A 24,716-nucleotide genomic window follows, 5' to 3' on the forward strand; every position below is an offset into this window, starting at 1 on the left:
TCCATCTAGCACGAGATTTCCGTTCAGGTCGGCCAGCACGTTTGAATTCGGAAAACAGGTAAGAACTGAATATAACGTGTGATATAAATATCTGGGTGTATGTATATGTATGATATATATATATATATGCATGTTGTGTGTATCCTTGTATGTGTTTGGGTGATATCATAGCGACACAACCATTGTGTCGGTTCAGCAGTACAGGCATCGTACTGGTTAAGAGTGTTATTCACCCTGGAAAGTATGTTTTGGTACCATCATAGCGACACAACCATTGTGTCGGTTCAGCAGTACATGCATCGTACTGGTTAAGAGTGATATCATGGCCAATCATACTTTTGGATGCTATTGATGCTATCATAGCGGCACGAACATAGTGCCGGTCCTACAGCACGATTATAGTGCTAGTAGGAGTGATATCATGGTCAGTAGCACAAGCAGTTAGAATGTTCTTGCTCATCTGTTAAGCCCTGTAGATAGGTGTATGGGCGCCTATTTACAGGTCGGAATTTATGTGATATGTTATATGCATTTCTTACTGAGTCTGTCGACTCACAGTTTCTACTTTCATGTGTAGGTAAAGGAAAGGCGAAGGCTGAACAGGAGTGAACCTGAGCTCGGGTGAGATTGTACATGTCAAAGCAGCGCGACCTGGAGTGTTCGGTCTCGGGACATCTGGGGATTTGTATTTTGGTAGTCGCTGTGCGACCTGTAATAAATGTATATTTTGAAAAGTTAATTTTACAAAGTTTGAAAACGGGATCCCGATATATGTAAATATTTTATAATATTATAAAGTTTAATAATTAATATAAAAGTTTTAAATTGACATGTTTTTCGAGAAAATTCTTTGATTAGCAAAGATTGCACAATAATTAAAAAAGCATTGTAGCGTGCCTTAGCATTAGGGCGTTACAATATCATTGATTATGAAATTAATTGTTTAATAATTAATTTTTGGTACAATCTAAGTTTAGTATATTTTCCTAGTATTAAACTAGAATTAATAATTAAGTTTCCTCTATACTTAATTATTTATTTCTTAAATTTAATACATTTAATTAAATTAAAAATTTCAATATCTAAGTTGATTTTCATCATGATACTTAAAATACTGTTATTTTCATGTTCTTTAATTAAAGTTCAAAATTATTTTAAGTTTGGAATCTTATTTCAGAATAACTTAAATTTGAATAATTTTCAAAATATATTTTATTTTATTTTATTAATCTTTTTTCCACAATTTCGAAATTGCATTTCTTTAATGCAGAAATTTCGAATTTTATTTGAAAAATAGATTAAAATTGAAAATTATTTATTTTGGACCAACTTAAATCAATAATTTTTTCATTTAATGATTAATTAAAATAAATGAACTAAAACATATTATAATTAGAAATTGAATTAATTAGTCAATGAAAGTCTAGATAGATATTATCTGTTTTGCTTGAAGTATTTTTCTAGTGTATTAATTAAATAGAAAATTAATATTTAAGTTGATTCTTAATCATGATACTTAAATATTTTAAATTTTTCTAAAATATTTAATTAAATAGGAAAATTATATTTTTGTTGTAAATTAATTTTATTAATTAATATTGGGCCAACATAAAATTAAGATAATTTTTCCAGGATTTTTTTTATTTTATTTTAAAGCATTTTCGAAAGTAGTATTCTTATACACTTCATTTTTCGAAATGCAATATATATTTATAGAAAATTAAATTTGAGTTGTAAATTAATTTAAATTAATTTTGAAACAACTTAAATTGCATATTTTTTTAAATATTTATGGAAATTATTACTAAGATGGAAATAATTCACGTTATTTTCATATCCATCTAACTATAATTTATAAATATTACATTAAAATTTATATTTAGAATTTTTCATTCTAAATTTGAAATTTTAATTAAATAAATATATGTATTTAAAATAAATAAATTAAAATAAGTTTCAGAAGAAAATACAACTTTCATTAAATAATGAGCTTTATTATTAGGATATTCGATCTCCATTGTTGGTTTTACATAGCTATTGTTTTAGTGAGTAATCCTCCCTAATGGAGGAACGTTCATTAGCAAGTTAGCACCGTTTAATCTCGAAAGATAAGTAATCTTGTAAGCTTTTTTATATAGTATTGATCACCCTAATGGTGGCGACTGTATAAGACTTGCAAGAATATGAAACAATGGTGGAAGCTCATAAGATAGAATAGCCTTGACTCTCGCCTAAACGGGACAACGCGGATTCCAATCTTGATCGAATAAAAGGTTGCTAGAATGTTTATCATTTTAGATGAGCTGACAACTCTATTCAATGGATTGTAGCTTTGACTCTCGCCTAAACGGGACACTGATATCAGTTTGTTGAAGACCTTGGAAATTATTTAGGATTGTATGTTTTAGTATTTTCACTTGTCAATCCTACTTGCTATATGTTTAATAATTTCTGAATTGTGTATGAATTTATATTGAACCATGTTATTTTCTTTTATTAAATTGTAGTTTAATTTCGAATCTTCATTGTTGGTCTAACTTGGTTTGATTTTCTAATGAGATAAATCCTTAATGGATTTTCACCATTAGACTAACATAATAGTGTTAGATCTCGAAAGATAAATATTGTATATGCAACATCTAGCTGTTCATCAATTTATGACACCTTAGACTAGTATTTTACAATATGAAACAAGAAGATTGTATAAATAAGAATACTTTGACTCTCGCTAATCGGAGCATCGTTGGATTCTTATTTAAAACGAAATTATCCTAATCCCTCTTAGCTTATACATTTCGAATTAGCTCAATGACATATCATTGGATGAATGGTCTATAAATCATATAAAGTCATTCTATATTTTTCTCTTAAGAAATTAAATGATGCATATGATTATATTCCCGAAATGTCCTACTTGTATGGGCAAATCAACTTAGAGTTAAATTAGTAGTGGTTGTCCAAGAAAGAATTACTCATCATACATTTACACTTTCACAAGTGTTTCATAACCATTTTTTATCAATGGATTCAAACTGTATGAGTTTAGTATTCTGTGACCAGAATCCACTTGCACTATTCTAAGAACTCTTTGATGTAACTAAACTAAAGTCATCAAAAGATACAACCACATATTTTATAAATTTATAGCATTTGTATCTTATTCATAGTGGTTTTGACAAGATCATTCTCTGGAAAGAGTTAATATGCCTATATCCACTGAAAGTATAATCATCTCATTCATAGATGGATGTACATTCAGGGGTGGATATGAGTTTTCATTGTATTCTTAAAACGATCACTCTAGATTTTACCTTATGCAAAAGAAATTTGAAATGTTTGAAAAATTTCATGAATTTCTAGCAATGGTGAAAAACTATCAAGGTAAGTGGTTAAAGATCTTGCGAACTGATAGGGGTGGAGAAATAGTTAGTTGATATGCAGCTCAAAGATCATTAATTTGATTTTTGAATTATATCCAAACTTACCTCCCCAGAAATTCGAGTTGCCTATTGATGATTAGTTACTAGTCGTTGCCTAAATCCTTCTATGGTAATACAATTTCAGAATGATGCAATGGTGGTATACTTAATATAAATCATTACTAGATTCATGGATGACCTAATCAAAATCTTAAGAAAAGCTAGAACTGCTAACCTTGGTTTGCATGTTTGTTAGCTATTCTAAGTGATTAGGGGTGGACCATCCCATAGTCATTAGATAAGAAAGTGTTTGTTTAAACAAATACTACTTTTCTAAGAAAATGACTAAGTCTGAAAATAAAGTAGCAAATAAAGGAGGTAATTTTTCTTGATTCCAAAAGTGTTCTATCATCTTATTCTACATATGATGATCCTATTGCCTCCGTTGTTTTAACACAACCGAAAAGGTCAATACCATTTAGTTTTCTTAGACACAATTCACGGTACCTTGTCGTAGTGGGAGAGTTTCTAAGAACTCACCTTCTTATGACTTGGAAGACACTAGTGATTAAAATCCATTGTGAGTTTAAACAAGTAATGGATTGTCAAGATAAGAAACTAAGAAGAAAAGCCAAGAGAACTATAGTTTAATCCATTCACATGGAGTAACCTAAAGTTTTCTATTACAAGGACATAAAAGGAAATTTTCGTTAATAAGTCTATTCAATGGACTTCATAGAACTTCCTGTTCCTAGTATTATAGGTTTGAGTTTATCTAAACCTATGGCTTGTGGTATACCTGGTAATTACTTACTCTAATGCAAGCAACTTACTTTAGTAAGATGCTGAAGCATTTTCTTTCCAATGGCAATCTATAGAAGCTTCACAACTTCTAAGCATAGATTTTATTTATCTAAGGAAAAGTCTCAACTATTCCAGAAAAGATAAAGCCATTTCTTAAATCAACAGTGAGAGGTCTCAGATATGCTTTAGTATGCCTTAGACCAGACATGAAAAGACTCGGTTTGACCGAGTCAAATGGGTTTATATATATATAAAATAATAATAAAATAATATATATATGTATATAAAAAAAAAAAATTAAATTATATACAGATTACGTTTTCTCTCTCTCTCTCTCTCTCTCTCTCTCTCTCTCTCTCTCTCTCTCTCTCTCTCTCTCTGTCTATATATTTATCATTCTTTCCTTCTCTCTCTTCAAATACAAAAAAGAAAAAAATAACCCATAAACCTCCATAACCACCACACTCCGGCGACCCACCTCCGGCCACCGCCTGACCTCACGCGCCGGACTACTCCGACCTCCTAGTGCCGGCGACCTCACACCCCAAGCGGCGCCGCTCCTCTCGCCGCCGTTAGCTTAGGATCGCAAGTCAAAGTTTGGGGTTTCAAACTTTGAACGGGTTTTCCGGTCACCTCCGGCGTCCGTTTGACGAGAGGTTTTCACCACTACACTCAGCTCGTCGAGGAGAACAACCTACACTAAACCATTTTTCCCGGTTCGCAACTTTTTCCGGTGACATTTTTGTAGCTCCGCCCCTTTCCGGCGACTTTCCGGTGACCTCGTGTACCGTTTTGACAAACGGTCGGCATGAGTGTGATCTACTCGTTGAGGTGGTCGTTTTGATATATACTACTCCTATTTTCGGCGACATTTCCGGTACACCAATTTTTACCGCCACCGATTGTTAATGTGCACCGCTTAGGTGAGGTTTCGGAATCCTAAATTTTAAATATAGTCATATTATATGTCGTTGGACTCGGTTTTGAATGTAGAATGCGATGATGATAATTATTTAATCATTTGATGGTATAGGTGAGAGTAATATGTAAGTTTGGACTAAACAATGGGAGCTCGGGACTTGAGAGCTTAAGATCGTCTTTTGGAAAAAGTTTAACAACTCGGGAGAGGTAGGGACTCAACTTGATTTTTGGACTTGATTTTTACATGCGTTGTAGAACATTAGACATATTCTAATTTTTTATGATTTACAAAATTGTTTGAAAAATTGAAAACTTAATCTGCATATTTTCTGGACTGTTCTGGGGCACCGAGTGCCAAATATATTTTTGTATGCAAATATTTATGCAGGTTATGATTTTTGGGTTTATTCAAAATACAGCTGTTATGCTGCCGAATTTTCTAGAAAATAAAAAGAATATGTTCTTTTGTTATGCTTATTATTTGCCTGCTTTGGTTATATTGATGAGAGCCATGTTGATCATGTTCGATGCATATTGTTATTTCACGACCTAGTCTCTGTGTCATCATAGGTAGATCAGGTGTGCACTCACCTGTAGGTGAAAGACCTAGAATCTGTACAGGGAGTGAATTAAATCTGAGCCCCGTTATTTATGGTGGATATCAGATGCGACTACCCGGTTTTGGATGTCGTTTTCTATGATTTGGTATTGAGAGCTAGGGGTCTAGTGGACGGTGTGATATGCATTTGACGTTTGATTTGTGATTATTTGTGGTCTCTTTATTTTATTTGTACATATTCATACTGTTGATGAGACATTTTATTTTTATAAAGCTAACCATGCAGGAATTTTATTAAACCAAGGGTCCTTTGATATTAGTTGTTTTCCTACTGGGCTTTATAAGCTCACCCCCTATTTTCTCCCATTCCAGGAACTCAGTTTGATGCTAGTGGATGAGGATGGTACTGTTGGGAAAGGAATGTCGTTATTAGTTTAGTCATATTTTACTCTTTCACCTTCTAATGAGACTGATTTTGTATTTAAGAACCAATGGATGGTCTAGATGACTTAAATTAGCTATGTACTAGTTAGAAATGAGAAATGATGGATGCTAGGTATTATTTTGGTATTTTATGGACTTATTAAATCTATCTATTTGGTGATTACATAACTGTGGGGATATTACTGTTCTCTTATATTGATGAGTGGTCCTGATTTTTTATTACTAATATATTTTTATTAATATAGGAGTTAATCCATTCTTTTAAATTAGTATTTTGTAATATAAATAAAAGGATCATTTATAAGCTTTATTTTCCTACAAGGGTCAAAGTGTGACCTTTGACCACCCAAGTTATGGATATTACACATCTGCCACAGCCTAGGGCTCGGGTCGTGACAAGACACCTGCTGTTGAGTGGGAGTAATGAGTAGGTATCAGATTAATCTAGGAGAGGAACATTGGAAGACAATCAAGTAAATCTTAAGATTAAGAAGAGGAACTATATGTTAGTCAATAAGGGTGTGTTTAAAACTCTTAGACTACACCACATCAGATTCTAAGACTTGCCTTTGTGCTAGAAAGTCTGCTGATAAAATGGTGATTACTCTCGGGGTGGAGTAGTGATTTTGGAGAAGTGTAAAAACCTATCTGAAGTCTCTTAGTCTACCAGAAAGAGACTGAATGTTAAAGTTGCAGGAAAGGTACTTATTCAGTCTAAGGAAAGTTCTATACATTTGTGGCACCGTTCCAACTTGCCTTAACTACTAGTGTTACTTCCTGAATAACCAAGAAGTAGTTGCCAAAAGTATAGAATCCAGTATCCCAAGAGAGTAGACATATAGAGAGGAATTTCACATTATCAAGGATTTTGTGATTAAGGAAGAGTAATGGTGGAGAAGAGATTGTGTTTAATTCAATCTGTCAGATCCTATTACGAGGAGTTTACTACTATTACACTTGATTTGTATATCAAGGTGTTGAGATTATTTGAAATGCACATTTTGTTTTATATTAGTGCAAGTGGGAGTTTGTTGAGTTTTATGCCCTAAATAAAACCCATTTCAGTATAATCAGATTTACTTATTAATAAAGATCAGAAATAACATTTTATGTTGCATGGTTCACATGATTTATTTCATGATCATATATATATAATGTATGAATTCTATTTAAGTCCAGAACATATGAATTTGTTAAAGATTATAGTGTTGTCAGCACAGTGGAATATAATCTTAATTATATGTTCGAAAGTTTATTCCCTGATTTGTCAGAACACTGGATTTAGACTGACATGGTATAATCAGCGATAGGTATTCTTACACCTTGGAAAAGTGTTATGTCCTTTCCAGGACATTGGCAAAGTTTACCAGTATCGGATGTATGGAGTATACATCGGAAGGGACTGATATTGAACTTTGATTAGATATATCAAATTTACCGTAATATCTATTCAATTCAATATCACCTGTTGATCCTAGATCAAATGATCTTAATCCTGATATGATTAGGTTCAATCTCAAGAGTGTTATTCGTGTTCTTTGATTTGTTAGTTAAGCCTACTTTTGGGTCAGGGTGATACGTACATTTTGGGAACACGGTAGTGCAATTGAGTGGGAGCGCTAACATAAATATGGAATCTATAGCTTCTATCTGGCGAATAGAAAGTAAAGGATGATTTCCTTCGAGCTTAACCAAACGAAAATAAATGGTGGAGTACTCATTTCACTTAGCTGAAATATCATTTATACAGGGTTAAGTGTTTTAAGGATAAAATACATTGTAGGGTGTTACGGTAATTTAATCCCTTTACAGTGTAAATCATCTATATAAAGGATCATTGATCCAATTAGGATTATAACAATGAATAACTAATGACGTATCTATATCGTGGAACATATAGAACGTTCTATATGATTGAGAGTGCAATTCCAAGTTCTAAGAGTGGATTCAATAAGGAATTAATGAGTTAGGGAATTTACTTGGTAAATTCAGTTCAACTTATTGGAAGCTCGGTTATATAGACCCATGGTCCCCATACTAGTTGAGACCATACTGCTTGTAAGACTCAATTAATTGATTTTAATTAATCAATTATAATTCTAAAAGTTAGACTATGTCTACTTTATGAATTTTCACTAAGCAAGGGCGAAATTGTAAAGAAAAGAGATTCTAGGTTTATTTATTAATTAAGATACTTTATATGTCTAAATTAATAAATACATTAAATGGCAATATTATTTAATAATTATTTTTAAGTTATTAAATAATTAGAATTGGCATTTGAATGGTTCAATTGGAAAATTGGCATTTTTGAGAAAATAGGAATGGAAAATAACAAAATGGGAAAGTTGCAAAGTGAGGCCCATTTTCCTTATATAGGCCGCCCACTATGCATAGGCTTTTACCATTTTATTTTTTCCATTATTTTAATGCCACACAATTCTAACCTAAACCTAGAGGGCATTCTATAAATAGAAAGTGTTGGCTTCAGGAAACTCATAACTTGCACATTTGTTTCTTTCTAGAAAAAGCTATGCGCCACTTTCTCTCTCTTTTCTTCTCTTCTAATTTCGAAATACCTTGAGTGATAGAGTAGTGCCCACACACATCAAGTGGTACCTCAATCATAGTATGTAAGACTATGGAAAATCAGCATCAAAGAAGGAGAGAAGGAGATCCAGATTCAGATCTTGATTATGCTCTGCTACAGAAAGGAATCAAGGGCTAGAGATCTGAATGGAAGGAGTCATTATATTCCGCTGAACCCAATGTAAGGTTTTCTTAAACTCTTATGTGTTTATTTCATTGTTTTAGAATTCATATTAGGATGTTAATCAAACATACTTGGTAGTAAATCTAGATCCTTGTAAAATATTTCCAACAGATTGCTTGAAGTCTCTTCTCTCTTGCTCTTCAATGTGTTTTCTAATCTCAAAGTTGCTTGTTTCTATCTCTCTAGTCGTACGATTTACATCCTTGTTTATATAGGCCAACAAAGATAGATCGATCCTCTTAGAATTAGGATTTTTTTTAAAAAAAATGATAAGTGCTGCGCTATAACGCCTACACCCTGTGCAATAGTGTTAGAAATATTTTACCACGATCTAGATTTAATACCAAGTATGTTTCATTAACATCCTAATATGAATTCTAAAACAATAAAATAAGCACATAAGAGTTTAAGAAAACCTGACATTAGGTGCAGCGGAATATAATGACTCCTTCCATGTTAACTCAAACTTTTCGATCTCCTTGTTTTGATGATTAGCAAATATTTGATTATTATTTGTTACTAATGTTTTATTGATTTTGTAGCAAATTTAAAAGAGAAAATAAATATTTTGGTATTTTTACCAAACTTTTAAAAGCAACACTAAATGGACTCAACAAGCATATCAAGAGCAAAAGATTCATCAAGGGATCAACAACTCAAGACCCTATTCAAAAGAGGTCTTCAAAATCCCAAAGTCAAAAAGTCAACCCGAAAGTCAAAGTCAAAGTCAAAGTCAAGGTCAACTCTCGGGAAAAATCAACTTGGGATCAAAAACATGCAAATCAAGCTAGGAGGCTCATCTACATCAAGACTACTCAAAATTAAATGGTATAAATCTACTTTAGTCTTGTTAAAGTGATTTGCATAGCACACTAAGTTTTTATAAATTTGAATTTTGGCCCATTCACTAACTTGTGCAACAAGTTTTCTCACACGATAGTTCAAAAATTTTTTTTGATTGAATTTCTAAATTACATTTTGTTTAACTAAGAGAACAAAGTTGGAATTTCTGAAATCGGATAATCGAGTAAGAAGTTATGCGCGTTTAAGTCCCGAAAAATGGCATTTTTGCCTCTGGTCAGTCATCCGGAAGTCCGGATGGCAACCGGAATTTCGGTTGTAATCAATCCGGAATTCCAGTTCCCATCCGGACTTCCGGTTCATGGCTGACCTCACCTCGGGAAACGTGCTAACGGCTATAAACGGCTAGTTTTTTATCAAACACTATATAAACTCGATTTTTCTTTCAAAAAACATGTTGGTTGAGCATTTATTACATATATCTAACCTATCTAAGTGAGATTAAGGAGCTTCTAAGTTTGAAATCCAAACCAACACATTTCACACACTTTGAGCCAAAATTTGATTTTATTCATCTTAAGTGTGCTAGCTTTTCACTCTAGGTTTCCATTGTATCATCATATTTCTAGAGTGAGTTTAGCTTGTATATCAAACACATTTCCATATTGTGGTTGAGGTGAGGTTGGCACCGGTTTTGTAAAACAACCCGGTAATAGTGAGATTGGCACTTTAACAATCCGAGAAAGAGATTAATAGTCCTCGGGGGTGCGAAACTATTGTAAGAGGTTTGGAAATACCTTGGTGAAAATTTCCCGGTTGTAAGGGTTAGTCAAGCCCGTTAACTTGGCTCGATATTGGAACTCAAAGCTAGGTCCATAGCTTTGAAGACCAAGGACGTAGGTGGCATAGTTCTACCGAACCTTGTAAAAATCGAGAGTTTGCATTTTCTAATCCTTAAACTCTTTACTTTACAAGTTTAATTATTTGCCTTAATATATTGCTTGCCATACTACTTGCTTTTACTTGATTAATTGACTAATTGCATAATTTTGTGTTAAAAATTTTAATTTTCCGAAATTAGTTTAAATTTCCAATTCACCCCCCTCTTGGAAACATATCTTGGGCTAACAATTGGTATCAGAGCAAGGGCTCAAATTATTTGATTAGATTTCACAATCTAGAGCATGGCGTTTCCAAGTAATTCACAAAATAACATGTTAGAAGGTTTTAGCACAAATAGAGCACCATACTTCAATGGAGTAGATTTTCCTTATTGGAAAATTAGAATGGAAACTTACCTTCAATCTATTGACTATGATTTGTGGCATATTGTGTCTAGTGGTCCTTATGTTGCTAAACATGTCATAAATGGTGTTGAAGTAATTAAGACTTATGAAGCATATGATGAAAATGATAAGAAAATGCTTTCTAAAAATGCTAAAGCTAAATATGCTCTTATATGTGGTTTGGATAGAGATATTTTTAAAAATATTGAACAAGCCTCTACCGCTTATGATATGTGGAAAATGCTTGAAGTTACTCATCAAGGAACTAGTGCTATGAAGGAAACTAAAATTCAAATTTATTCCACTCAATATGAGAACTTTAAGATTAAATCGGATGAAACCATTGCAAATATGTATACTCGCTTCACTACAATTACTAATGGTTTGAACTCTCTTGGCAAGGTACTTACTCAAAAGGATATGGTGACCAAGATTTTGAGAAGTCTCACCAAAGCTTATCAAGGAAAGGTGGTTGCCATTCAAGAAGCCAAGGATCTCTCAACGCTTCCCTTGGAAGAACTAATTGGCTCACTCATGAACCATGAAATTTTCATGAGTGCTCAAGAAGAAGAGGAAGTTGAGAAGAAAAAGAAGACTATTGCATTCAAGTCTTCCTCCTCCCATGCCATTAGTGAAGAAGATGAGGAAAGCTTATGTAGTGACATGGAGGACTTGGCACTCTTCTCTAAGAAATACAAAAAGTTCATGAAATTCAAAAAGAACTTTGGGAAGAGGCCACAAAGAGGGAGTGACTCAAAAGAAAGAAAAAGCAAAGATGATCCACCAATTTGCTTTGAGTGCAAGAAGCCCGGACATATGAAGATGGATTGTCCAATGAGAAAGAAGAACAAATACAAAGGAAGGGCAATGTTGGCGGATTGGCTCAATAGTGACGAAGAGGACTCCGAAGAAGAAGGAAAGAATGAAGTGGCAAACATGTGCATGATGGCACTTGATGATGGGGTAAGCATTTCTAACCAAAATGATTGTGATAGTGAAAATGATGATGATAACTTAGATATGTCATATGATGAGTTGTCTAATTCATTTAAGGAACTATTTGATGATTTTGGTAAATTGCTTGTTAAAAACCAAACCCTTAGAGAGAAGACCAACATGCTTTTAAAAGAAATTGAGATTTTGAAAATAAATGAAAAAGAACTTATAGCTAAATCTCAATGTGCTACATGTGCTTCACATAAGAAAGAAATTATTGATTTGAAAGCCCATGTGAGAAGCCTAAAAAATGACATATATACCTTCACTAGAGGTAAGGAAGGCTATGATCTCATGGTGGGAAACCAATCATGTGGTTTTTCAAAAAATGTTATTGGCTATGATCCTAGTAAGAAACAAAAATTTTTGAGAAACTTTTTTGTGAAATCATCTAGTCTACCTCACTTTACATGCACATATTGTAACCGAGATGGTCATACTATTTCCTATTGTCATGTAAAGAAATTTGCATATCTAGGCAAGACTAAATGGGTACCAAAGGGTTCTAGAACTAACATAAATGGACCCAAAGTTATATGGGTACCAAAAGCCAACAAATGAACTTGTTTTTGTAGGAATCAACAAGAAAGAGCCAAAGCTTATGGTTCTTGGATAGTGGATGTTCAAAGCATATGACCGGTGATCCATCAAGATTTTCAAGCTTTAAAAGCAAGGAAAGTGGCTTTGTCACTTTTGGAGACAATTCAAAAGGAAAAATCTTGGGCATTGGTGATATCGGTAACGTATACTCTCCATGTATTAAAAATGTGCTTCTTGTTGATAATCTTAAACATAACTTGCTTAGTATTAGTCAATTATGTGATATAGGTTTTCGTGTTGTGTTTGAATCCTCAAAATGCTCCATTGAAAATGTTTCAACCAATGAAGTTATTTTCCTTGGAGTAAGGAAGGATAATGTGTATGTTATTGATGTTGATTCTTTTGATAGTAAAAATAAATGTTTAACCGTTATGAATGATAATTCTTGGTCGTGGCATAGAAGATTAGGACATGCTAGTATGGATTCTATTTCAAAATTGGTTAGAAAAGATCTTGTTATTGGTTTGCCATCTATTCCGTTTGTTAAAGATAAACTTTGTGATGCATGCCAATTTGGAAAACAAATTAAAACATCTTTTCATTCCAAGAAAGAAATTTCAACTACTAGACCTTTGCAATTGCTTCATATTGATTTATTTGGTCCTTCTAGAATTGCTAGTCTTGGTGGTAAATACTATGCTTTTGTAATTGTTGATGATTTTTCAAGATTTACTTGGGTTATTTTCTTGACTCTTAAAAGTGATGTTTTGGAAAACTTTGTCAAATTTTGTAAAAATGTGCAAAATGAAAAAAGATATTCCATTACCTCCGTTAGGAGTGACCATGGTGGTGAGTTTGACAATGATGCCTTAGAATTGTTTTGTGATGATCATGGTTTTAACCATAACTTTTCGGCACCAAGAACTCCACAACAAAATGGAGTTGTCGAAAGGAAGAATAGAACAATTCAAGAAATGGCTAGGTCAATGCTAAATGAAATTTCATTACCAAAATATTTTTGGGCCGAGGCCGTCAATACCTCTTGCTATATTTTGAATCGTGTTTTCATTAGGCCCAACATGAATAAAACCCCTTATGAGCTTTGGAAAGGAAGAAAACCCAACATTGGTTATTTTGAAGTTTTTGGATGCAAATGTTACATTTTAAACACCAAGGACAACCTTGGAAAATTTGATGCGAAATCCGATGTTGGAATTTTTATAGGGTATTCAACACATAGTAAAGCTTATAGAATTTATAACAAAAGAACTAATGTTGTTGAAGAATCTATTCATGTTGTTTTTGATGAGACTAACCCGCCTACAAGCCAAAATTTAGATGATGATGTTGTAGGTTTGGGAGATGAGGTTCAAAATCTCGAAATTGGAGAGACTTCCAATGCTCCTTCACAAACTCCCAAAGAGGAACCACCCGTGGAAAAGGTAAATGAAAGCCAAGGTATGAACTCTAACCTTCCACATGAGTGGAAATTCAAAAGTGCTCATCCTATAGACCAAATTCTAGGTGATCCTTCTCAAGGTGTCACTACTAGAAACTCCCTTAGAAACTTGTGTAATTTCATTGCTTTTATTTCTCAAATTGAACCAAAGAATTTTAAAGAGGCCGAAGTTGATGAATTTTGGCTTCTAGCTATGCAAGAAGAAATAAATCAATTTATAAGAAATAATGTTTGGGAGTTAGTTCCAAGACCGTCACATCAATCGGTGATTGGAACAAAATGGGTCTATAGAAATAAGGTAGATGAGCATGGGGTCATTGTGCGTAACAAGGCTAGATTAGTGGCTCAAGGTTACAATCAAGAAGAAGGAATTGATTATGAGGAAACCTTTGCCCCTGTAGCAAGACTTGAGTCCATTAGAATGTTGTTAGCTTTTGCATGCCACAAGAATTTTATCTTGTATCAAATGGATGTAAAAAGTGCATTCTTAAATGGGTACATTATGGAAGAGGTTTATGTCTCTCAACCACCCGGTTTTCAAAATCATAAATACCCTAACCATGTTTACAAATTGAAAAAGGCTTTATATGGTTTAAAGCAAGCTCCTAGAGCTTGGTATGAAAGATTAAGCACCTTTCTTATTTCAAATGGTTTTTCAATGGGTAAAGCGGATAATACACTTTTTATAAAAAGAAAATCCAAAGACATTATTATAGTACAAATTTATGTTGATGATATTATTTTTGGTGCTACTAATGATGCTCTTTGTGAAGAATTTTCTAAGTGTATGCATAGTGAGTTTGAGATGAGCATGATGGGAGAACTCAATTTCTTTCTTGGACTTCAAATCAAGCAACAAAAGGATGGCATATTCATAGGTCAAACTAAGTACATCAAGCATCTTCTTCAAAAGTTTGACTTGGCAAATGCAAAGTCCATGAATACACCCATGAGCACATCCATAAAGATGGACAAAGATGAAAGCGGTAAGAATGTGGACATCTCCAAGTATCGAGGTATGATTAGCTCTTTATTATATTTAACCGCTAGTAGACCGGATATTTTGTTTAGTGTTGGTCTTTGTGCTAGGTACCAATCTTGTCCTAAAGAATCCCACTTGAGTGTCGTTAAAAGAATATTTAGATACTTGATAGGCACAATGAATCTAGGACTTTGGTACCCCAAGAACTCAAACTTTGAAATAGTTAGCTACTCGAATGCCGACTTTGCCGGTTGTAAGACAGATAGAAAAAGTACTAGTGGAACTTGTCACTTTCTAGGAAATTCCTTAGTGTCATGGTTTAGCAAGAAACAAAACTCGGTAGCTCTATCAACAATCGAAGCCGAATATATAGCCGCGGGTAGTTGTTGTGCACAAATACTTTGGATGAAACAAACTCTTAAGGATTTTGATATTGATTTTGAATGTACACCCATAAAGTGTGATAACACTAGTGCCATTAACCTCTCTAAGAATCCAATATTGCATTCTAGAGCCAAGCATATTGACATAAGGCACCACTTCCTTAGAGATCATATCCAAAGAGGTGATATTATGCTAGACTTTGTAAGCACCGAATTCCAATTAGCGGATATATTCACCAAGCCTCTTAGTGATGAGAGATTTAGTTTCATTAGAAGAGAGCTAGGAATGACCAACCTAAATGAAATATAAGGTTTGTTAGCTATAAAAAAAAATTTCATGTCTCTTTACTCACTTATTTATGCATAATTGTTCCAAATATGATATTAATGAGATTTATATGCATAGATGTGAAAATTTATTGATACTTGACCTATATGAACTATCCTTGTTGAAAAACTTAAAATTATAGGTCAAAATGTGGATTTTTGGTGAACTTTGGACTTGTTTTTAAACAAGTGAACATGTGAATTTTTGCATATTTGATTTTCTTATGTGTCTATATGCTTGAATATGTGAAATTGAATGTATTTAGTATGCCTATAGGTTTGCCTTGATTGAAATTTGCATGAAACAAATTTTTGGTACCTCACTTGTTGAATTTTTAGATTTTTAGGCCTAAAAGAGTGTTTTTCGCCAAACTCTCTCATTTTTCAACATTTTTCGATTCCGTAAGTTTGTACACCTCACATTTTATTTTATAAAACTGCTGGAAAAAGAATTTTTCAATTTCGTTGCATAAAACTCATTTTTGGTACGGTTCTAGTTTTCTTGGCAATTTTCGAAAAACTTACCGTAAATCGTCATTTTTCATTATTTTTCAGATTTTCTTGTTTGAGCAATTTTGTTTTATCATATTAAAGGTATTAGAATTGGTTTGGGGTCATTTGGGTCAAAATTGGATTTTTTAGCACATTTTTAGGAACTTTTTTTTTCTGGTCCTGTACCAACCGGAATTCTGGTTGTACCATCCGGAATTCCGGATGGCACAGGATCAGCAAAAGGGGCAGTTTTGTCTTTTTAATGCGATTTTTCCCTTTTTAAACCCTGCCACCGAATTTTTCCTCCCCCATTCAGTTTTTTCAACCCTAATACAGCAGCCATCATCTCTCTTTCTCTAAAATTCTCTCTTTCAAAGCCTCACTCTCATCTTCCAATAATTAAAAAAAAAAGAGAAGTGTGTTCTTCAATGGCTTCCTCATCAAGAGCTTCCAAGAGAATGGCTAGTGCAATTCAACAAAGGGAAATAAGGGCAAAAGCAAGGCAAGAACCCACTCTTTTCTTCAATGATGAAGATCACAACAAGTTTGTCAATGATTTCTCCTCTAGGAAAATTCTCAAAGGTAAAATTTGTGATCTCCCTAGCCTTGATTGTGTTGATTTTAGTCATCATTTTGATACCCTAGGATGGACATCTTTTATTCAAATTAATACTCCATTGTATCCTAGGCTAGTTCAAGGTTTTTATGCTTGCATTAAACCTACATTAGAACCTTTAGGTGTTAGAGGAACCCTTAGAGGAGTAGCTTTTGAACTCAATGTAGCATCTCTTAATGACATGTTAGGAGCACCAAATGGTGGCATATTACTTGAACCCAAACTTTCTCTCAAAAATGATGCCATTTTTAACTTTGATGAGTGTTCTAGGAATATTTGTGGTGATGGCCCTTTTATTATGAGACCAAAAAGACACCAACTAACTTTAGAGGCTAAAATCCTCCACAAATTTATTGTTGCAAATCTTGCTCCTAGAAGTGGCCACCAAGATGAGATCAATTCCATTGATCAATTACTCATGCATCTCATCATAGCCAAAACCACACCCATCAACCTAGGCTATCTTATTTTAAAATTCATACTTGATGTGGACAAGCCTAATATGATTAAGGCACTTCCCTTTGGTTTTCTTCTTAGCTACCTTTTTCCTCTCTTAGGAATTCCTACCCTACATGAAAAGAAAAATGATCCTACCTCTAGTGACATTCTAGGATCCAAAACTTTCAAGGCTATGGGTTACAAATTCCTTAACAATGAATGGGTGTTCACACCCAAAAGAGGGCAAAGAATGCAAATTGATTTGGAGAGTGATGATGAAGAAATTAATTTGCCCGCAAGTGAAAGTGAAGAAGAAGAAGAAGAAGAGATGCCTCCTCAAGCTCCTCCCATGCCTACTTTTCCCCAATTCAACCTTGAGGAAGCTTTTACTCGTCTTCACACTTCGGTTGACAACCAATTTCAAACCTTGAGAAATGATCTCAACTCACAACTCACCAACCTCAACAACGACATCAACACCATGAGGAGTGACATGGTTCATGGGTTTGCAAATGTGCAAGAGGAGATGGCACAATGGAGGGCATACATGGATCGCTTTGGCCCCCCACCAAACTAGTTCTTGCATTATTCTTTTTATTTAGTCTCTTTTTATTTTTTTTTGGTTGTGTGCAAAGGCTTCATGCCTCTTGACTTTGTGTTAGTTGGTCCTTTTTATTTGTTTTATTTTTTTTTTTTTTGTTGTTTGTTTGTTATGTTGAATGTTATTTTGGATGTTATGTTTTTTTTTTTTTGCATTGGCATGTTGCTTTGTTTTTATTATTTTATTTTTTTTCTCTTTTCTTTTATATTTTGTGAATTCCTTGCCACCATTTTTGATGAATCAAAAGGGGGAGAACAACTATTGATTAATTTTTGGCATCACCTCAAATTTTTTTTTGGTATCTAATCCTTTTATCATAAGTAAAAATTGAGGGGGAGTTTACAAATTCATGCAAGGTAAAATTAAAAGGTAAATTTTTTTTCTTGCACACATTAAGGGGGAGCTAATCCAACTTACTTTGCTTAAATTTTTTTTCTTTCCCTTTCAAAATAATCAAATATTTGATATCATCAAAAAGGGGGAGATTGTTAACTCAAACTTTTCGATCTCCTTGTTTTGATGATTAGCAAATATTTGATTATTATTTGTTACTAATGTTTTATTGATTTTGTAGCAAATTTAAAAGAGAAAATAAATATTTTGGTATTTTTACCAAACTTTTAAAATCAACACTAAATGGACTCAACAAGCATATCAAGAGCAAAAGATTCATCAAGGGATCAACAACTCAAGACCCTATTCAAAAGAGGTCTTCAAAATCCCAAAGTCAAAAAGTCAACCCGAAAGTCAAAGTCAAAGTCAAAGTCAAGGTCAACTCTAGGGAAAAATCAACTTGGGATCAAAAACATGCAAATCAAGCTAGGAGGCTCATCTACATCAAGACTACTCAAAATTAAATGGTATAAATCTACTTTAGTCTTGTTAAAGTGATTTGCATAGCACACTAAGTTTTTATAAATTTGAATTTTGGCCCATTCACTAACTTGTGCAACAAGTTTTCTCACACGATAGTTCAAAATTTTTTTTTGATTGAATTTCTAAATTACATTTTGTTTAACTAAGAGAACAAAGTTGGAATTTCTGAAATCGGATAATCGAGTAAGAAGTTATGCGCGTTTAAGTCCCGAAAAATGGCATTTTTGCCTCTGGTCAGTCATCCGGAATTCCGGATGGCAACCGGAATTTCGGTTGTAATCAATCCGGAATTCCAGTTCCCATCCGGACTTCCGGTTCATGGCTGACCTCACCTCGGGAAACGTGCTAACGGCTATAAACGGCTAGTTTTTTGTCAAACACTATATAAACTCGATTTTTCTTTCAAAAAACATGTTGGTTGAGCATTTATTACATATATCTAACCTATCTAAGTGAGATTAAGGAGCTTCTAAGTTTGAAATCCAAACCAACACATTTCACACACTTTGAGCCAAAATTTGATTTTATTCATCTTAAGTGTGCTAGCTTTTCACTCTAGGTTTCCATTGTATCATCATATTTCTAGAGTGAGTTTAGCTTGTATATCAAACACATTTCCATATTGTGGTTGAGGTGAGGTTGGCACCTGTAACACCCTAACTATCTTAGGCGTATTACGTGATTTTTAAACGTACTGTGCAGCTCGTTGCTAGTCAACGAGGTTTATGGAAAAACGTGATTAATTAAAATTTTGCTTTTTCATTAAACTTATAAACCATTTTGCAAAAAGTCTCGGGATCCCGATTTATAAAAATATTTACAAACGTTTTTACTGTTCAACTTTTACATCAAAATAAAGTCGTCTAACGACAGTTACAAAATCTCGGCCGTCGTCCCGAGGATCGTACGCTCCAGGCCTAACCGCCCCGACATGTACAATCTCAAATGCTCGGTCACGGTCCATCAGCTACAGCCTTGCCTTTACCTACACATGAACGTAAACTGTGAGTCGACAGACTCAGTAAGAAAAGCATAATAATAACATACATAAAACTGACTGCCGTGTCCAACACGATACTGAGTCCCGCTACTGCCATGTCCAACATGGTACTGAGCACTACTGCCATGTCCAACATGGTACTGAGTTTTGAACGTTCAGGGGACGGTACTATTGACAAGTATCCTCCTGATCGGTCGAACCGTTCATACTCCGGCTGCTGGTCATACTCCAGCCTGTACCGACGGGATAGGTCAATAGCACTGAACCACCAACCAGTGTCGGCTGACGGCCGAACCTGGTCCATACTCCGCCGCCGGTCATACTCCACCCGTACCGACGTGACAGGGTTGGGTGGTTCGAAGCCTAAATACATATCTAATGTAATCTAACAGTGCTTCCTACATGCACGCTAAACATGTAATCTACATATGCATACCGTTATACTAATCTTACTCGGATTCCGATTTCGTGTGTGCTTGGTCAACCCGACCGGAATCGAAGCCGAACTACGGACATCGGCTCCTAAACCATAAAAATCACAACGCTATAAGTGACACGCTAAATCACTTCCCGGGGACTAAAACTTGAAACTAAAAGTTTCCCTATCGATAAAAAGCATGGCAATACCCCTAAAAACCCAAAAACGAGGAAAACTAGGGTTCTGAAAAATCCCCAACCCAGACACGGTTGCCCAACCTAATTCCGGTTCGGGAAAATTCAGACCCCATCCGAATTCCGGATGCTCAACCGAATCGGTTCCTCGCAGCAAAGAACCAAAATTTCCATAACTCGACCAATTTAACCCCAATTGATCCCAAACTTTCCAGACCTGATCTATATGCCCCAAATGACAATTCCAAGGCATCAAACTTACCCAGAAACCACATGTGCAAAATTCACCATTAAAGACCAAGCTTTGAGTTCAAGAACTCAAACTTGGTTAAATCCACTAACATGCATCCTAGCCTAGTTAATTCTACTTAACTAAGCATAATAACACCTCTGAAAACATACAGAAACCTTCAGCAATTCACAGAAACAAAACACAACATTTTCTTTCAAAATTCATAACTTTTTTCACCTAAGCACTTAACCAAGTAGAACAAGGATTCAAGCATGCTATACAATCTCCTAAAACCTAATTATTTCAGCATTTAAACAAGGAACAACAACAATAATAATCAGCAGCAACATCATCCAAGAATCAAGCATGCAACACCCATTTTCATCAAGAATTTCAAGAAAAACAAGGAAAAGATTAAGGCCAAGAATTACCTTAAAGAAAATACACTTTGATCTTGCTAAAATCACTAGAAATCACCAACCAAAATCCCAGCTTTGAACCCCCCAAGCTCAGCCGAAAAAGAGAGGAAAAGAGAGAAAAAGAGTTTTCTATTTTTTTCTTAAATTTGACTAAGTGTTGGAAAAGAGAGGAAAAGGATTTTCAAGCTTAATATACCATTTTATTAAATCTATTTCAGCCAACTAAAAATAATCAAATAACATTTAATTTCCATTTAATAAATCACATAAAAGACAAAACACTAATGGGGCAAAAAGACCATTTTGCCCCTCCACCATAAAATCATGAAAATCATACTAAAGGGGTATTTTTGGGACATTCAAAATTCCCGGCCATTCCCGACATTCCCAATGTCTAAAACCCGTCCCCAAAATACTAACATACTAAGTTGTGATTTCTACTGAGCCAAACGCCGCGTTCCAAAATACCGGACACCGGAAATACGAAACATAAAAGCTACTGATGACATACTCATGCATATCTGAATTCCATAAATAACAATGATAAATTATTTAAATAGCTATAAATAATTTCCTGATTAACATAAATAACTGCTAATTTCCAAATTAACTAAGCGGGCTTTACAACTATCCCCCCCTTAAAAGGATTTCGTCCCCGAAATCTAACCTGAAAAACTCTGGATATTGAGCTCGCATATCTGATTCTAGCTCCCAGGTGGCTTCTTCCACCTTACTGTTTCTCCAGAGAACCTTGACCAACGCTATGGTCTTATTCCGAAGGACTTTATCCTTTCTATCCAGGATCTGCACTGGCTGTTCCTCATAAGACATATCTGACTGAAGCTGAAGGCTCTCATAACTGAGTATATGAGAGGGGTCTGAAACGTATTTTCTCAACATTGAGACATGGAATACGTTGTGCACTGCTGATAAAGCTGGAGGCAATTCTAACCGATATGCCACTTGACCTATCTTCTCGAGAATCTCGAAAGGTCCTGTAAATCTAGGGCATAACTTGCCTCTTTTCCCGAAACGTTTAATCCCCTTCATCGGAGATACTCGTAAAAACACATGGTCCCCTACTCGGAACTCAACATCCCTACGTTTCGGATCTGCGTAACTCTTCTGTCTGCTCTGGGAGGCAAGCATTCTAGCTTTAATCTTCTCTATTGCCTCATTGGTCCGCTGAACTGACTCTGGACCTAGGTATTTCCTCTCCCCTGTCTCATCCCAGTGGATAGGGGATCTACATTTCCTACCGTACAACAGTTCATAGGGTGCCATCCCTATCGTACTCTGATAACTGTTGTTATACGAGAACTCTATTAACGGTAGGTATTTATTCCATGAACCCTCAAAGTCCATAACACAGGCTCTCAGCATGTCCTCCAATATCTGAATTGTCCTTTCGGACTGACCATCTGTCTGAGGATGGAATGCTGTACTGAATTTTAGCTTCGTACCCATTTCCCGTTGCAAACTTTGCCAAAATTTGGAGGTGAATTTCGGATCCCTGTCCGAAACTATAGACTTCGGTACCCCGTGAAGTCTCACTATCTCCCTGACATATAACTCTGCCAACTGATCCACTGTAAACGTTGTTCTAACCGGCAGAAAATGAGCAGATTTCGTAAATCGATCCACCACTACCCAGATGGAGTCATACATACCCGTGGTCCTAGGTAACCCGACCACAAAATCCATCGTAATGTCCTCCCATTTCCATTCTGGTAGGGTTAGAGGCTGCAACAACCCTTCTGGTCTCTGATGTTCAGCCTTGATCTGCTGGCACGTGAGGCATCTCGAAACGAATTCTACCAAATTCTTCTTCATACCGCTCCACCAGAAGTACGGTTTCAAATCTTGGTACATCTTGGTGGTGCCGGGATGTAGAGAATATGGAGTAGAATGAGCCTCCTCAAAGATCTCGTTTCTCAAGTCCACACTGTTCGGGACACAAACCCTGGCTTTATACAAAAGCATCCCACTATCTGACACTGAAAAGTCTTTGGCTCGACCAGCCAATACCTCATCTCGGATCTTCACTAACTCCGGATCTGACGTCTGAGCAACCTTTATTCTTTCTAACAGATCAGATTGCAGCGTTAAGTTGTGAAGCTGACCTACCACAAACTCAATGCTGGATCTAACCATATCCTCTGCTAGCTGAGGTGAGATCTGAACCATGCTAGCTACTTGCCCGGGACCCTTTCTGCTCAGGGCATCGGCCACTACATTGGCTTTCCCGGGATGGTAAAGGATCTCACAATCATAGTCCTTCACTAATTCCAACCAACGCCTTTGTCTCATGTTCAAATCTTTCTGAGTAAAGAAATACTTGAGACTTTTATGGTCGGTATAGATCTCGCACTTCTCCCCATACAAGTAATGCCGCCAAATCTTCAGTGCAAAAACCACTGCGGCCAATTCTAAATCATGAGTCGGGTATCGCTGTTCATAATCCTTTAACTGACGGGAGGCGTAAGCGATAACCCGATCGGCTTGCATCAATACGCACCCCAAACCCTGTTTGGATGCGTCACAATAGACCACGAACTTCTCCTCGTCCAAAGGCAAAGCTAGTACCGGAGCAGTAATCAACCTCTGTTTCAGCTCCTGAAAACTAGCTTCGCATTTATCTGACCAGATAAATCGCTGATTCTTCTTTGTAAGCTCGGTTAGGGGCATTGAAATTTTGGAGAACCCCTCCACGAACCTACGGTAGTACCCAGCTAATCCCAAGAAGCTTCTGATCTCTGTCACTGTCTTCGGTCTCGGCCAATCCCTGACGGATTCGATCTTCCCGGGATCCACCTTGATCCCATCTTTACTCACTATGTGCCCTAGGAAGGACACCTGAGACAACCAGAACTCACATTTCTTGAACTTGGCGTAGAGTCTATGTTCTCGAAGTCGTTGCAGTACCATCTGAAGATGTAACTCATGCTCCTCTTCTGACTGAGAGTACACGAGGATGTCGTCGATAAACACAATCACACAGATATCGAGGAAATCCTTGAATACTCTATTCATCAGGTCCATGAATGCTGCAGGAGCATTGGTTAGTCCGAATGACATAACCAGGAACTCGTAGTGTCCATACCTAGTGCGGAAAGCCGTCTTTGGAATGTCCTCCTCTCGGATCCTCAACTGATGATAACCCGAACGGAGATCAATCTTAGAAAAGACCGTCTTCCCCTGAAGCTGATCGAACAAGTCATCGATCCTAGGTAATGGATATTTGTTCTTCACCGTCAGCTTGTTCAACTCTCTGTAGTCGATGCACATCCTCATAGATCCATCCTTCTTCTTCACGAACAAAACCGGGGCTCCCCAAGGTGACACACTGGGCCGAATGAACCCTATGTCAAGCAACCCCTGGAGCTGAATCTTTAACTCCTTAAGTTCAGCTGGAGCCATCCTATACGGGGCTTTAGAAACCGGATCCACCCCTGGTGCCAAGTCAATCACGAAGTCAATCTCCCGATGAGGTGGTAACCCTGGAAGTTCTTCGGGAAAAACGTCCAAAAATTCCCGAACCACACTGATGTCCCCTGGCCGAATGGTGTCTGGCCGAGTGGTGTCCACCACCACGGCCAGAAACCCTAAGCACCCACCGTGCAATAATTCTCTCGCTGACATAGCCGAGATCACCGGGATCCGAGATCCCTGAACCGAACCCACAAATACGAACGGTTCTTCACTTTCCGGTTGGAAGACCACCATCTTCCTCTTG

The 24,716-nt window shown here is 35.8% G+C and overlaps 1 long non-coding RNA gene across 1 annotated transcript; it reads left to right on the top strand.

Annotated features, from left to right (window-relative positions):
- Positions 1-4,601: 4,601 nt before the first annotated feature.
- On the top strand, positions 4,602-6,538 carry LOC115708887 (uncharacterized). Its single transcript, XR_004010100.2, has 3 exons — positions 4,602-5,146; positions 5,257-5,351; positions 6,076-6,538. It is a non-coding gene; the product is annotated as an uncharacterized LOC115708887 (long non-coding RNA).
- Positions 6,539-24,716: the final 18,178 nt, after the last annotated feature.

This window comes from Cannabis sativa, chromosome 7, assembly GCF_029168945.1.
Source record: "Cannabis sativa cultivar Pink pepper isolate KNU-18-1 chromosome 7, ASM2916894v1, whole genome shotgun sequence".
Classification (NCBI taxonomy): Eukaryota; Viridiplantae; Streptophyta; class Magnoliopsida; order Rosales; family Cannabaceae; genus Cannabis; species Cannabis sativa.